The sequence below is a fragment of the Culex quinquefasciatus genome, chromosome 1, assembly GCF_015732765.1.
Source record: "Culex quinquefasciatus strain JHB chromosome 1, VPISU_Cqui_1.0_pri_paternal, whole genome shotgun sequence".
NCBI classification, from domain to species: Eukaryota; Metazoa; Arthropoda; class Insecta; order Diptera; family Culicidae; genus Culex; species Culex quinquefasciatus.
Genome location: NC_051861.1, coordinates 3,211,245 through 3,225,186, shown reverse-complemented (window position 1 = coordinate 3,225,186; position 13,942 = coordinate 3,211,245). Strand labels below are relative to the sequence as shown.

Here is a 13,942-nt window from a genome sequence, read left to right as displayed (position 1 = left end):
TCACGTGTAGGTTGCGAATCCTGGCATGACGTGCGTTGAAATGGGTCAACCTGTGATGTGATCCTTATCGTGCTTGATGAGGGCAGCTTTAAATCGTACGGAACATTAATTTTCCCGTCCAAAACTAAAGTTGAATGAGGTTGGTAAACCCCGCGGACGAAGACCTTCGAATCCCAGAAATAATGACTACTTTTGTTGAAACGACTTTTGAATATGATGCTCTTACCAGCTTTGGCCAAAAGCAGTTATGACATACAATACCGGGCAATTATATCTAAGCTCCGGAACAAATGTCGAGTGCGCTCCTTCAGAGTAGATCCCCGGACAGGGGGCGAGGGGGAAAAAGCAAAACTTCGACCTTTTTATTGTCGCCAACCTTCGCTGGAAGCGCTTAGGAGAAATGTAACGAATCCACAGATAACAGACGATAACGTTAGAAAAAAAGTAACACTGCCGCCATCTATTGGCAGCTAGTCGAAAGAAACACGCCCGAAAGTAGACTCTCTGCAGTGCAACTTGAACGTCTGCTTTCAGTGTTCTGCACTATTTTTGTCGAAAATTGTCATTTATGCTGCACTTTTACTCCATGCAATAGTGCTAGGGAGCTTCTGCCACTTTATTTCATTTTCGTTTCAATGTTGTGCACTTTCGTGAAAGAGGGCGAATGAACTGCGTTTTCAATTTGGATTGCGGCAGGGTTGCCAACTTGATCGTTTTCTACATATTGTCTGCGTTCGTGACAACTTTAAAGTCAAACTTTTCATCTTGAGTAAATTTTTCTTCAATTTCGCATTCGTTCCAAACGAATGCACCAAAATATACTTTTCCCATCCACCAAAAAATTCAAGATGAGAAGGGAATTGAACTGTGACAATGGGAATAGTTTCCGTTTTGTTCCCGGCTGCCAGTTGAGATTTCTTCTTTTTTTTGTGCGCTACTAGGTTGTAAAATTACCACCCCAAAAAGCTTGCACTCTGCTGCGGGGTTGGGTTTGGACGTAGAAAAAATCGTCCAAATTACCCAGTTTAAATGATACTGCTCTTTGTCAGTGCGGGCAGCTTGCTTTTGAAATGGGACTTTCATAAACTATTCAGAATTTCGAATGCCTTAGAAAATAAGTGCTAAATTCAATTGAGTTTACACGGAGAAAAATTTGTCCTCAAAATCGTAATTTTACCCCTGAAAATGTGTAATTTTATCACTTTTCTGTTGTAATGTCACGTTTTCAGTCTAAATTGAGGTAAAATTACATCATAAAAGAGGTAATATTCAACCTTCCAAAATAACACCTTCCAAATTTACACAATTTTTTACTGTGTAAACGTATCATGGAATTTGAACAGTTTGTTCGTGGTTCCCAATTTCATGAACGCTTGTTCACTAGAACTAGAAGTTGATTACAAAACTGTTTGGTAAATCTTAGACTTTCAACACAAAAAATGACTTCAAATATTTAGAGTTATGTTTGTCACAATAATACAATAATTTACACAGAATACGTAGTTTGTAAACTGCCCATTCTGTTTTATTCTTCCAAATCGTTACACCGTGAAAGCTGCTCATAAAATCAACACCTCTTTCAACGTTGGCAGAAGGCTTTGCTTTTGCTAAGCAACTCCAGAAAAAAGATCCCTTTGTTGCTAAGGGAAGACAAACTTTACGATTATTTGCAGCCATTTTGCAGATTCTTGAAGAATGTTACGAATGTTTATGGCCAGTTGATTTCCTTCATCCTAATCTAATTTATTGGTAGCGGTTTTGCAGTTACCACAACCCCAGAATATGTTCAGTGAAAGTCGTGGAGAAGCATGGTCGTTCATCAAGAACCAACTCCACCTTATTCAAATTTGACCTGATCTTTCTCACCTGACCTGAAGGTCTTGGCCACAACTAATCTGTCCCCTTAAGAAGACGGTACAAGGGTCGACCTGTCCTGTTTTATTTATTTGATGAGACCCTTCTCCTCCTCGCCAAAGGAAAGCCAAGATTTTTTGGCGAGAAGTTTCACCGGGCCATAAAAAGGCAAAATCCAGTTCGATTTGGAGTGAGAACCTCGAACCTCTGGAGAAGGGCTGACAAGGGTCAGAGCGTCACATACGTGCAGAAGTTCCTCACCGAAAGTTAACCTGCAGAAAATGCGGTAAATAAGATATTTATTGGAGCCCACAATTTGGTAACTTTCCATTTCGTACTGTCACTGCGAGTGAGAGGAGTAAATAAAAAGCCAAATAAATCTATCGAATGCGACGGGGGCCAGGATTAGGCAGCAAATCCCCCGCTAGAAGCCACACAAACTTTGCATGTGTATATTTTCGTTACAAAGTGCTAAAAATACGCGTGGGTGGGTCCGCTTAAAATAACAGATCTTTTAGTCTCAGGTTAACAACCACCATTCGTGTTGACCACCATTTCTTGGGTGGGCGCGAGCAGTTGTTCCAATAAACATGTCATCCGGCTAAGCGCAAGGAGTTTAACAACAATGAGGGGCGGATTTATTTGTGGATGTGGTAATTTAACATTGTGTAAACGAAATTTTAACAAAAATGAATCGTTCAAAATTACAAAATTGAAGTTTTCAAACTAATTTTACTTAGAAACTTTTGATAATTTACAGTTTGAAAATTACACAGCAACATTTTGCAAATGATTGTCAAAAACCGATAATTTTTTGAATGGCTTCTAAACTGTTCTAATCGAAAAATTTAAGTTTAGGGTCACTTCCTGCAAGAATAACATATATCTCTACAATAAATTGTTTATTAAGCATAAATTTTGGTTGTAAATGCAATGAAATCGTTTTTTTTTAAACCATTCGCCTCCATGGATTCAAACTTAGCCATGTAAATTCAATGGAGGCGCTTGGTTTGCTAAAATGGTTTCATAGCATTTCAATGCCCGTGTGTTCTCTGGTACTAAGCCTGTTGGAATTTCTATTTAGAAACGTAGAAAACCCATTTTTGTCAGAATGGGTTACTCTTTTGTTTATTTTATTGCGGATCGGATACTGACGATTATTTTGTCATTTTTTAAATAATACTTTCTCTATTATTCTATTATTTTATTTTCTTACTTTTAACATCAAATTAGAGTTCTGCAACCCAATTTTAGTCATATTTGAATGGTTGATTGCTTATTGAATTAAAAATAGCATTTTTTCAATATTTCATAACCGCCATTTTGGCCGCCATCTTGGATTTAAAAATTCTAAATCACCTAAGAGTAATCAAGGGGTCATACTAAAGCTCCACAATAAAAAAACAAGACATCGAAAAAAAATGTTTTTTTTCTTTCCGAAGTGAAATTTTGCCCAAAGCCTTCGGATAATCGAGTCTGGACTGTATTAAGGGGTTACATACATGTAGAAAATTCCAAAATTTCATGTTACAGAAAATTCACTAATCAGATGATTTTCCATCACTCCTGAAAGTTTTATGAGGGTATTTCGTGACTTAACTGAGTAAGAGACGATTTAAGTTCACAACTTTGCCATACGCAAAGCGGACTGTCAAACTTTCTGAGCGTTTTGCTTTAAACACGGAGTTGTTTTACGGGTGCCACGATATCTCGAGATAGGACCAAATTGGCTGAAATTTGGGGTGAAGACTCCCAAGACATATCCCGTGTGCATGACGAAGCTCGATTTTGAAATTACGATTTTTAAAAAAATCAAAAGCTGAGAATTTTTTATATGAAAAATATAAAAATACTTTTATCGTTTTTTTTAATTAAGTTTTTGAAAATCGGCCTTCGTCATGCACACAGGATTAGTTTAACGAGTCTTCACCAAAATTTAGAGCCGATTTGGTCAAAGCAGTGTTGAGATATCGTGGCACCCGTTTTTTGAAACTGCAAACATAAAATAGCTCTATCTCGGCAATGGTACATCCAAATGTCTTCATATTTATTTTGTAAATAGATGAAAATGTACATTTTAATGCCCTGCAAAAAGATTATAAAAAAGTTTAAGTGTGTGCGCATACCAACCTCTGACATTTTTGATGATTTACATGTATGTAACCCCTTATTTTTTTTTATTTGAAAACAAGCAAAGAACAATACATCAAATTTGCAGTGAATGTTAATTTGAGAAAATAATTCAAAATTTCTTACTCAAAACACAAATTTTTTAATCGATAGATATTTTTGCACCACCGTGTAATCCCATCAGAATTTCCCCAAAAAATAAAGCGAAATAACCATGTCACATGTTTTACTGACTGGCATATGGTTTATTGATGGCTCCCCCACTCTCACCCCTAAACCATACGAATTTTCCCGCAGCTTTTACCACTCGCGTTCTGTCATAATCGTGTCGGCCCGAGGCGGTTAAAACCGAGTGGAAAAATCCGCTCGCTAATCTTTGTTTAATGATTTTGGTGTGGCTGCAAGAAGCAAGAAAGCAGTGGCACACATAAAAAAATCGCGCAAAAATCATGCTGATTCACTTGGCAGTTATTTTGTTGTTGCTGCGAGGTGAAAACAAGATTTTTTGTGCGAGAAAGTGTTTTTTTTAACAGGGTTGTACCAGTTCGAACTTAACTCAGACAGACATAATAAAATGTAGGGTAAAGGGTTGTAACTTGGAAGCAATTTATGTTTGTTAAGTATTGTCTGTAATAATTTGAAAAGTTGTTTTATTTATGTAGAAAATGGGATCAAATTGTTTTCACAAGAAATAAGAACGCGATCGCTGAGGTCGATTGAATAAATATTTGCAATTTAAATTTCCCCTGTCGTGTTTCGATGTTTGTTTAAGTTGGACTTATCGAGAGCAATATTCTCAAGACATTGTTGTAACTTTCCTTACACAGATCATTTTGCATCAAATTTATTGAAATTCCCCGCTCTCGATGGCACATTTCGATTACCACAGTTGATTAACACACACAGCAGTTTACCCCTCTGCTCAGCAAAAAATAGGAAAACTGCGGTGGAAAACACACAAAAATACGTAAATCATTCCGAGATGGGTGAACAATTTTAAGTGAGAGTGAAACGCCAACCGACTGACAGCCGCTGCGTCGCGGTGGTTGTTGAGATTTTAAAGGTGCTTGATTTGCCACTGTAGATGGTTTTACGTTTTGGTTGTGATAATTTGAATTTAAATTTAAACTTTTTAAATTTTTACTGTGAGCTTGAGCACTTTTGATTTGTAGATGTGGGAAGGGACGAAAATGTGTGATGATGGATCAAATCGAAAGCATTATGTTTGGTTCTACCCCTCGCCACATTCCTCTCCCAATTTCTCACATTCAAATCCTAGTCAAGTTACGATAATAAACAAGCTCGTTGAAATGGTGAGATATTCGCCGTCATGTGACTATCATAGCTCTCCGCCCGATTTTGTTTGCCAACTAAGAACACACAACACAACACATTTAAGATGGATCTCTAGCACCGAAGCCGCCGTTGAAAATTCATTCATTAAAATGTTGTTGCCATACGAGAGAAGATGGTCTATGATCGTACCGAAATACAACAGCTGACTGTCATTTGTTTGAAGTTTTTTGCAAGTCATGGTGCCAATTTTAGAACATTGACTTTTATGTTGCGCGTGGGATCATTAAAAGTATCATTAAACATTTGTTCTAGTTATTTGATATGTGTACTTCGAGATTTATGATGATTTCTGTATTTAGATTCCTATATCGAATCATGAACCGATTTCGCAACAATGATATGCTGTGGAAACTTTCACGAATTGTTGAACGGTCTACTTTTCATTTACATAAGATTTTTGCAAAATTCAGTACGGAACTCTTAAGAGTGTTGAGTGCTACTTCTTTTCAGAACTTTTTCTAAACAGAATTGAAAATTTTGCATTTCCACACTCATCACTCTAAATTTTCTGAGCTGAAAAAATTTCGTTTGCAAATCGGTGCTGAATTCGATTTTATCAGCATTCGCCATATTTATTCAACTTGGCAAGTCAGCAACTTTATAAAATTCATGTCTCAACAAGAGTATGAAATAAAAAACATTTATTCTGGTCCACATCTCCAGCTGTGTTGCCACGGAGCTGTGGCGGCAAGTGTCAGTTGAACTTGACCTCCCGTGGCGAGTGGTAATTGTTTGTCGCACTCCATTATCGTGACTGCGCGCCATTCTGGAGGCGCGCGCAATCGCCATCGGAGTTTAAACTTTACTGTCTTAACCGTCTACAGCGCAACCTCTAGACAGGATAAGATTTGGAAATTAAAAAAAAAACCTTTATCCAATAGATGTTTGATTGAAAAAAGGGAAGAAGAACTCTATGATGTTTAAAAAATGTGAAAAATAAAATTAAAATCTTCAAAGTTCCCAGATAGAAACGTTTAAGTTTTTTGAAGAATAAAGAACTGGCCATTAATGCATAATTGTCCCATGTGAAATGTTAAACCTGTCAGAATCGAGCCTTTGTTCTGTAGACTGTATTTTTTTTTGAGATATTCAGGCCAAAAAGACGAATATGAATAAAAAGGATATAATTGCATAAATGTCCCATTGCATGCATTTTATCTAGTGGGACGTTAAGTATGCATTTATGTTAATAATACTTGGATGAAAAAAATAAATTTAAACGCTTTATTCTCATTTTCTTTGACATATATATGGGAGAAAATGCAAAATGACCTCCTGGCTGGATACTGTAAAAATAGAAATTACCGAACAAAATTTGATGGTAGAGGGTTCAACTTTTAAGTTTCCGTTTAACTCTCTAGACTGGATAAATGAAGAAGTTAATTTTATGGCAGTGGTCAGTATAAGAATAATTATATGTTTTTAAAATTTTATTTTTGCAATTCCGTCGCGAAACAACTTACTTTTCCTGTCATTCTTGAACGACAAAACAGCCTACTTTTCTGTACCAAAAATAACAGAATCGAATAGCAACACTTTTCAAAATAAATGCTGAAAAGTTCTACTTTTCAGCACTGAAATGGGTGCTGAAAAGTTGAACTTTTCAGCACTTGTTTCGAAAAGTAACACTTTTCAACATTTTTTTGATTTAAACGATTTATCGACAAAATACTTGAAAATTTGACTTGAAATTTCACTCAATGGGTTTTTCGGGATTGCAAAAAATGTTTTATGGAACTCGTTGCAAAACTTATTTTTTTCAGACTCGTCGTATTTATCCAACTCGGTGAACCTCGTTGAATAAATGTACGACTCGTGCTGAAAAAATCCTCTTTTTGCAACTTGTTGCATAAACTACTATTAAACTATTATCAACTTCTTTGAGCAAAAAAAAAAAAATGTGAAATTTCAAATCTCATTGTTGAAATTTCGAAACTAAAACTGCAGATTTTGTTTTATATCATGTTACCATCAACAATTTGCAAAATATCAACGACCGATTTGTGATCCTAAAATAAAGAATTTGATGAAATAGAAAGTCTTTAAAAATAAGCTTACATGTTTTAATGTTAGTTTTAAGACAAATGTAAACTCTTTACATTTCCAATTTTTTTGTTGGCCAAATATTCTTATTTTTCTTTTATTAAATTATTATGCTACCATCAACAATTTGCAAAATATCAACGACCGATTTGTGATCCCAAAATTAAAAATTTGATAAACTAGAAAGTCTTTAAAAATAACCTTATATATTTTAATGCTAGTTTAAAAACAAATGTATACTCTTTACATTTTACATACATCTCCATTTTTTTTGTCTGCAAAATTTTCTTATTTTTCTTTCATTAAATTCAGCTTATTGTCTCAAACTTCACAATCATTCTAAGTCACTTTTCGGCATTCAATCGTCATGCTAGTTGCCGTCCACTGCGTAAACAAATTGATAACGGTCAATAAGAAAAATGTTTATGTTTCTATCTCTGTCCCCCTCAAACGCACGCCAAATTGGGTGAATTGGTCGCGAGGCGGCACGTTTTGAGAATTTTATTCGGTTGAGAAGTGTTGATTATGTAACACGTTAAAGTGATTAACCTTGGTGGCAATTGATTGGTAAGGAAATCTCCTCCGAATTTATTGATTATTTTAAGAATGAATAATTTTTAAAATGTTGATAAAAGTTTTAATTTGCATCTCTTTTCATTTTTTTCCTTAGTTTTTTTACTGTGTAGTACCGAAAAAGGGAACTCAAAAACCTTCATCAATTCTGCGTTCATAACGGTCGTAAAGTAATTTGATTAAGTCGACACTTACTACGCAGTTGGACGCTGGCCAGCAGAGATAGTGAGAATTATTACAAACAATCGCGTAGTACAGCTCAACCGTGTAGAACCTACCAAATTGTGGCAGTTGGCCAAATAGTAGTAGCGCTTCAACCCCCAAACCAAGATAAACCGGTTTTGATTAGTTTTGTCAACTACCCATTCACGTCAATGTGAGTAAATTAAACCGCCCCGGCTGACATCCTTGGGGACAGTTTTTCGGCGCGGGGGTCTTATTTTGGGTTGGGCCACCTGTCTGCTTAAAGTTTTAGTTTCAGATTCGGGCAATGAAAAATGACTTTTTACTGTCGTCGATAATACCTTTCCTTTTGTTTGGGCGGATTTTGCCCCGACAGATAAAGCGCACAAATTAGTTTGACAAGTTTTTGCTGTCCAACGGACGAGAAGAAGGTTTAACTTTTTTTTTTGTCGGTCTGTCGAACAGAAATCTTTTGATGGGGGGGTTACATGTATTTACAGAATGTGGTGGTGACAGATTACATCGTTGGGATTTTTTTTTGTTGAAGTGAAGAAAGGCCATTTTGCTGCTAGAAGGGCCTATCAATCATTTTTATTGTCCTACTAATTTTCTTTGTTAATGGAGTTGTCGTAACTTTTTTCAAGCTGTGAGATTGAGTTCTCAAATAGAAGATCTTGAAAATAACTAACCAATTCCGTTTAAATTGTTTCAATCCCACAAATTGTTCCACCTTCCTTCTGTCCCTTTATCCTAAAATATCAAATTTACTAATTCAATTGCGTCGTTGGCGTCTCTGACCTGGCTTCAAAACCCACATTTCCGGAAGCCGGAAATGGCAAGTCATATCGCGCGAAACATTTGCCAGGAACAAAAGTCGTACACTGTGAAGGGGGCAAAGAAAATCATGGTAGAAGTGAGCAGAAAAAAAAACAAACACATTTCTCTTCTTGCACCCACCTCCTCTCCAAACGGGGGGAGGAAAGAAACGACGTCACGAAAAGTGTTGTTTGCCGGGCGCACCCTTGTCACTATTTATTTTCCCACCCTCACCGAATGGCACAATTCGGAAGGGAAATTGTTACTGCCTCTGCTGGCGAAGGAAGAAGCTGTGGAAGAAAGTGAAGTGACGTCTTAGGTAGGGTGTCAACTTAATATTTTTTGTCTTGACTGCTCGATTTTTTTTTGTTTTCAACAATGTTTCAATCTAATAATATTTATATTTATTAGCTATTCGGAGAAATTTGAAAAAAATAAATAGTTTAAATTTCTAAGTATATTTGGGTTGTCACCCTGCCCCAACTGCTCTTCCAATGCCAGCTTTTCTCAACGTCGAAGCTCAAAAAGGCAGAAAGAAACGTAACTTTTCTTCTTCCGTTTGGCCAAATTATCCGAACCATTTTCGCACGTTGATGAGAATGAATGGGCATCGTCGTGCAAACTTTTGCCAGCCTTCATGTCGTCGTGAGTCTTGAGGGGTCCATTCACTGCTGCTGCTGCTAGGCTGCCGTTTAACTTTGTAACGAGAGTGAGAGTTTGGACTTTTTCGGGTGACGTTGAAGACACGCGTCGGAATTTTTGTGCTGAAGCTTAAGAATCTTGAAAATGTTAGGTTTTTAGTCGTTAAAAATCATGTTGACATCAAATGTTTTATGCACTTTTTTGTGACTAATATGAAAAATATATGGGCATTATTCTACGAACCATATTGAACCAAAAATAAATTAACAAAAGCAAAGATATGACAATTAGTTGAGCTCCACAAACAATTTTACTGTCCATAAAAAAAATGAAATTTCATAAAAATAAATCCCACACAGCTTCCTGACGACAACCCCCCCAATTACTGGGGCTTTGTTGACAACGTCGTCGACTTGGTTTAATAAAATTGGCTCGTAAAAGGATCCCCACGTCATTAACGCACCAAAAATTACGCCAAGAAATGCACTTTTTGGTGGCTGATCGTAAAACAGACTTGATTAACGTCACCGTACATGAAATAAAGTAACTCTCAGTAAAAAATAACAGTTGAGCTACTTTGTACTGTTTACACACAGAAATTGACTTGCTCAAAGTTTGACGAAATTGTACTCATTGTTTCTTTTTTTGGAACTTTCGAGAGCTTATTTTTTTTATTTATTTGTTTGTCACTTCGTGCTCTTTTGACCTATATTTGCCAATTTATATTTGGCGATTCAGACTTTTTATGACATATTGGCATCTATTCATGTAAAAGGAGCTATAGCACAAGTTGGTCAAAATTCATTTGGCAGTGTTGCCATTTTTTCGACAAAAAAAAAATAGTTTATAACTCGAAAACGGTGCACGACATCGACAATTATATAAAGTACTTTTTAACGTCAAAATGTTTTTCTGCTTTTTCTTACTTTTAATTTTTTGTTTGAAAAATTGGCAATACTGCCATTGGGTTACAAAAATGAACGTAGCATTTCGATGTCGTCGTGCTATCTTGTCGCACCCGCCATTTTGACGTTCCGAGAAAAACGCGTTTTAATGTTTGACCTTGAATATACAAAAACGAGAGCACGCAATGTAAACAATAACAAACACGTTTTGTTTGGCTGACCATTCTGTGCATTGTCCCAAAGTTTGGTTGAAGTTGGTCGCTGGAGTCCCGAGTTATAATTACAAATGTTTACGGTAGTCTAGCTTGTACGTGCGACAAACGCATCCTGACTTTCCTGGCCTTAAATCCCTTTGGTCTTTTGTCGCACTTACATCAATTTTCATGGAGTGACAAGATAGCACGACAAGATTGAAACTACTTTCATATGTAAAGTGACAAAAATGCACGGAGTTTTTTCGGTTTTTGTTGAATATCTCAGGATTGAAACGAATTTTCGGGGATCTGTGAAGGTCAAGAGGTGAGGCATTGTGGGCTGCACAAAATGGCGTTCTTAACTCAATTTGGCCCAAAATGCACGTACGACAAGTTAGCACGATGGCGACGGTTTGAATACCATTTTTGAATTCATTCAACTATGGTATTCTCGAATGCTCAACATATTGCGAAATGATTAGTTTTTTAATCAATCAGAATAAATTGAGCCTTTATAGTTATTTTGTTTCTTTTTCGGAAATTATTCTATTTTTGATGTCTAAGATTTCTTAAGATGCTTTAAAAAAATTCAATCGATTTAGGGAGTAAACCCTCCGTCATTCCTGAAATCTCAACCAGCACCCCTCAATCACTCGGCTCGGCTCCGCAGTGGATTAAATTTTCAAGAAATCCGAACTCAAGCTGACACATCCCATTACCGGGGAAGAGCGAGACACGTGTGCCCTAAATCATCATCTTGCACAACTTGATTACATGGCGCGCGCGAGCTTTTGCGAGCCTGTCTGGCTGACATAAAAAGTAAGACATTTTCCACGTGTGTGTGTGAGGGGGAAGGAGCAGGAGGATATGGCTCCTGTGTTAATGTGATGAACGCACATTTTCATGGCGGAAAATAAGTGAGATTTTTTTCGGATGGGCTTCGTTGAGGAATCTGAAATTGACGGGGCCTGTATGGATCCGGAATAAACGGGTGCTGCGTATACGCAAGAGTTATTGAGATTCCATATATAAAAGACACAGTGGATTAACATGTTTAGTAGAAGTTAGAAACACTGTTGAAAATATAATATGATTGTTCAATTTATGGACTTGAGACACCATGCGTCCCCACCGCTATCACTTGATTGTGTTAAATCATGCAAAGACATGATTCAATGCATCACTGTAAATTTTTCTACTGTGTACTTCATACCTGTACGCTGTAATTCCTCCTGAAGACCTGTAATATCTCAGCGTAACGACAGACTCCCACGACGCGTCGCGTCGTTCCGAAACTGTGCGAAAACGGTTCCAACCTCCGACCTCCCGCTTCGTGAGTAAACATCTTCATGAAATATTCATGCTGTTTGTACGAGAGATATTGTCATGCAAATGTCACCTGATAAGTTCCACCTTTTCTTTTCATTCCCCGCGCTAAAAAGGACGACCTTAAAAGCCGAGGCGGCGTTCAAGGAGCTATTCTTGACTCTAATCGCCTTCCTTCTCACTTCTCCCGAAAAGCAGCTGTGCGTCCCCAAAGAATGACCCATAAATCAGTGCCGGTTGGTGCCTGGTTGCGGAGGAGGAAGATAAATATTTGGAGAAAGCATAATGGTTTTTGAAGCGTGCGCCAAGCGTGAGGACCACCAGGCTGCTCCATTGAGGCTAGAAAATGTCGGGAAAATCGCTCGCGTGGCGTGTTGGGAGTTAGCAAAACAACGAAATGTGTTTTAGTTCAATTACGGCATCTGACGAATGATTGACAGATTCAGGTGAATCTTCGGAATGAAAGCATCGAGCATGTGGTGATGCTTCAGCTCGTATCGAAACTGCTTAGCATTGCATCACTGCCAGCTGAACCTGTAACGTATTTGATAACCTCAACCTAGCTCAACCGTTGATGCTTACAAAGTCAAGTTGGCGAGATTAGCGCAGATCGGGGAGATCTTGATTGATTTTTGCCCATTCGGCGCACGGAACTTTGAACCTTAGAATATTTATTGCTACGAGGAAATATCAACGGTTGGGGGTTGTTCGAAAATGACGTGTTTTTTTTATTAATTTCACTCTTGAATTTTATAAATACACAACCTAAAAAAATAAAATGTCCGTGTCTTTCTGATATACATAAGACTTCATTGCGGTATATCTTGGCAGTGTTGCCAGAACATAATAAAGTTTTTCAAATATCCTTCTACCGAAAATCTTTGTTAAAAAACGTTATTGTCGAATTAGAACTTTACAACATCTGGCCTTCAAAAGTTCTATATTTTCAACATAAGTAGTTAATTTCACCAGGGCTGCCAGATTTTCAAAATTATTAATTTAAAATATCAGTATTTATAAGTAACACCAAAATTGCTTAAGAATCAATAATTATTGGCAGTTGCAAAGTAACCGCCGACCTTACAAGTCGCATTCTCAACGCCAGTCCGCAGTTTGTGTGCGCGTCGCCGCTTTTTTTAAAATGTGCACCGTAGACAAAAACAGTGTGGTTCTGGATTTTTGTCAACTCCAAAACCAACCAAGCCCAAAGCTTGTAAAAAAATTTCTCGCAGACCTTCAAGTAAACCAAGAAAACTTGCGAGCATTGCAATTATGCAATAGAAGAAAAATAGCCGTGTTGCAGTTCGCCGACTCAGCAATGGCCTCGTCCATCATCGACAAACCTCTGGTTTATCAGGGTTGCAAAATCCCGATTTACCTGGACAACAACGCTACGGAAGTTCGTGTGCTTGACCTACCTCTAGGCATAAGCAATGATGACGTAGTCAAAGTGATGAGTAAATACGGCGAAGTTTTGACCATCACCAACGACCGCTGGATTAACTTCTTCCCAGGAATCCCAAATGGAGTTCGGACCCTGCGGATGTTGCTGAAACAGCCAACGCCGAAATCAATCACTGTAAACAATGCTGCTGCAACAGTGACGATTATAGGCAAAAAATCGCTTTGCAAACTCAAAGCAAAGAACAAAAAATGTGCGGATTCGAGTAAAAAGGTGGGCCAAAAAAGCAGTACACAACCGATTGAACCCGAGCCAAGCAGCAGCAGCAGTAAAAGCAACAACAGTAAACCAGAACAAAATGCAATGGAAACAAGTGAAATTGACGACGAAGACAACGATGGATTCGAGACCGTGCTTTCTAAGCACACCCGCCGCCGAAAGCGCTTACAGGCATATTTGGACGCGGAAGACGAGCTAACAAAAAAACGAAGAGAGATGGCTGCAGAAGAAACAGATGA

At 37.6% G+C, this 13,942-nt stretch overlaps 1 protein-coding gene across 1 annotated transcript in view; it reads left to right on the top strand.

Moving 5' to 3' along the window:
• The window catches only part of LOC6035230 (protein similar), a 186,812-nt gene that overhangs the window by 48,457 nt on the left and 124,413 nt on the right, over positions 1 to 13,942 (top strand). The window lies entirely within an intron of this gene.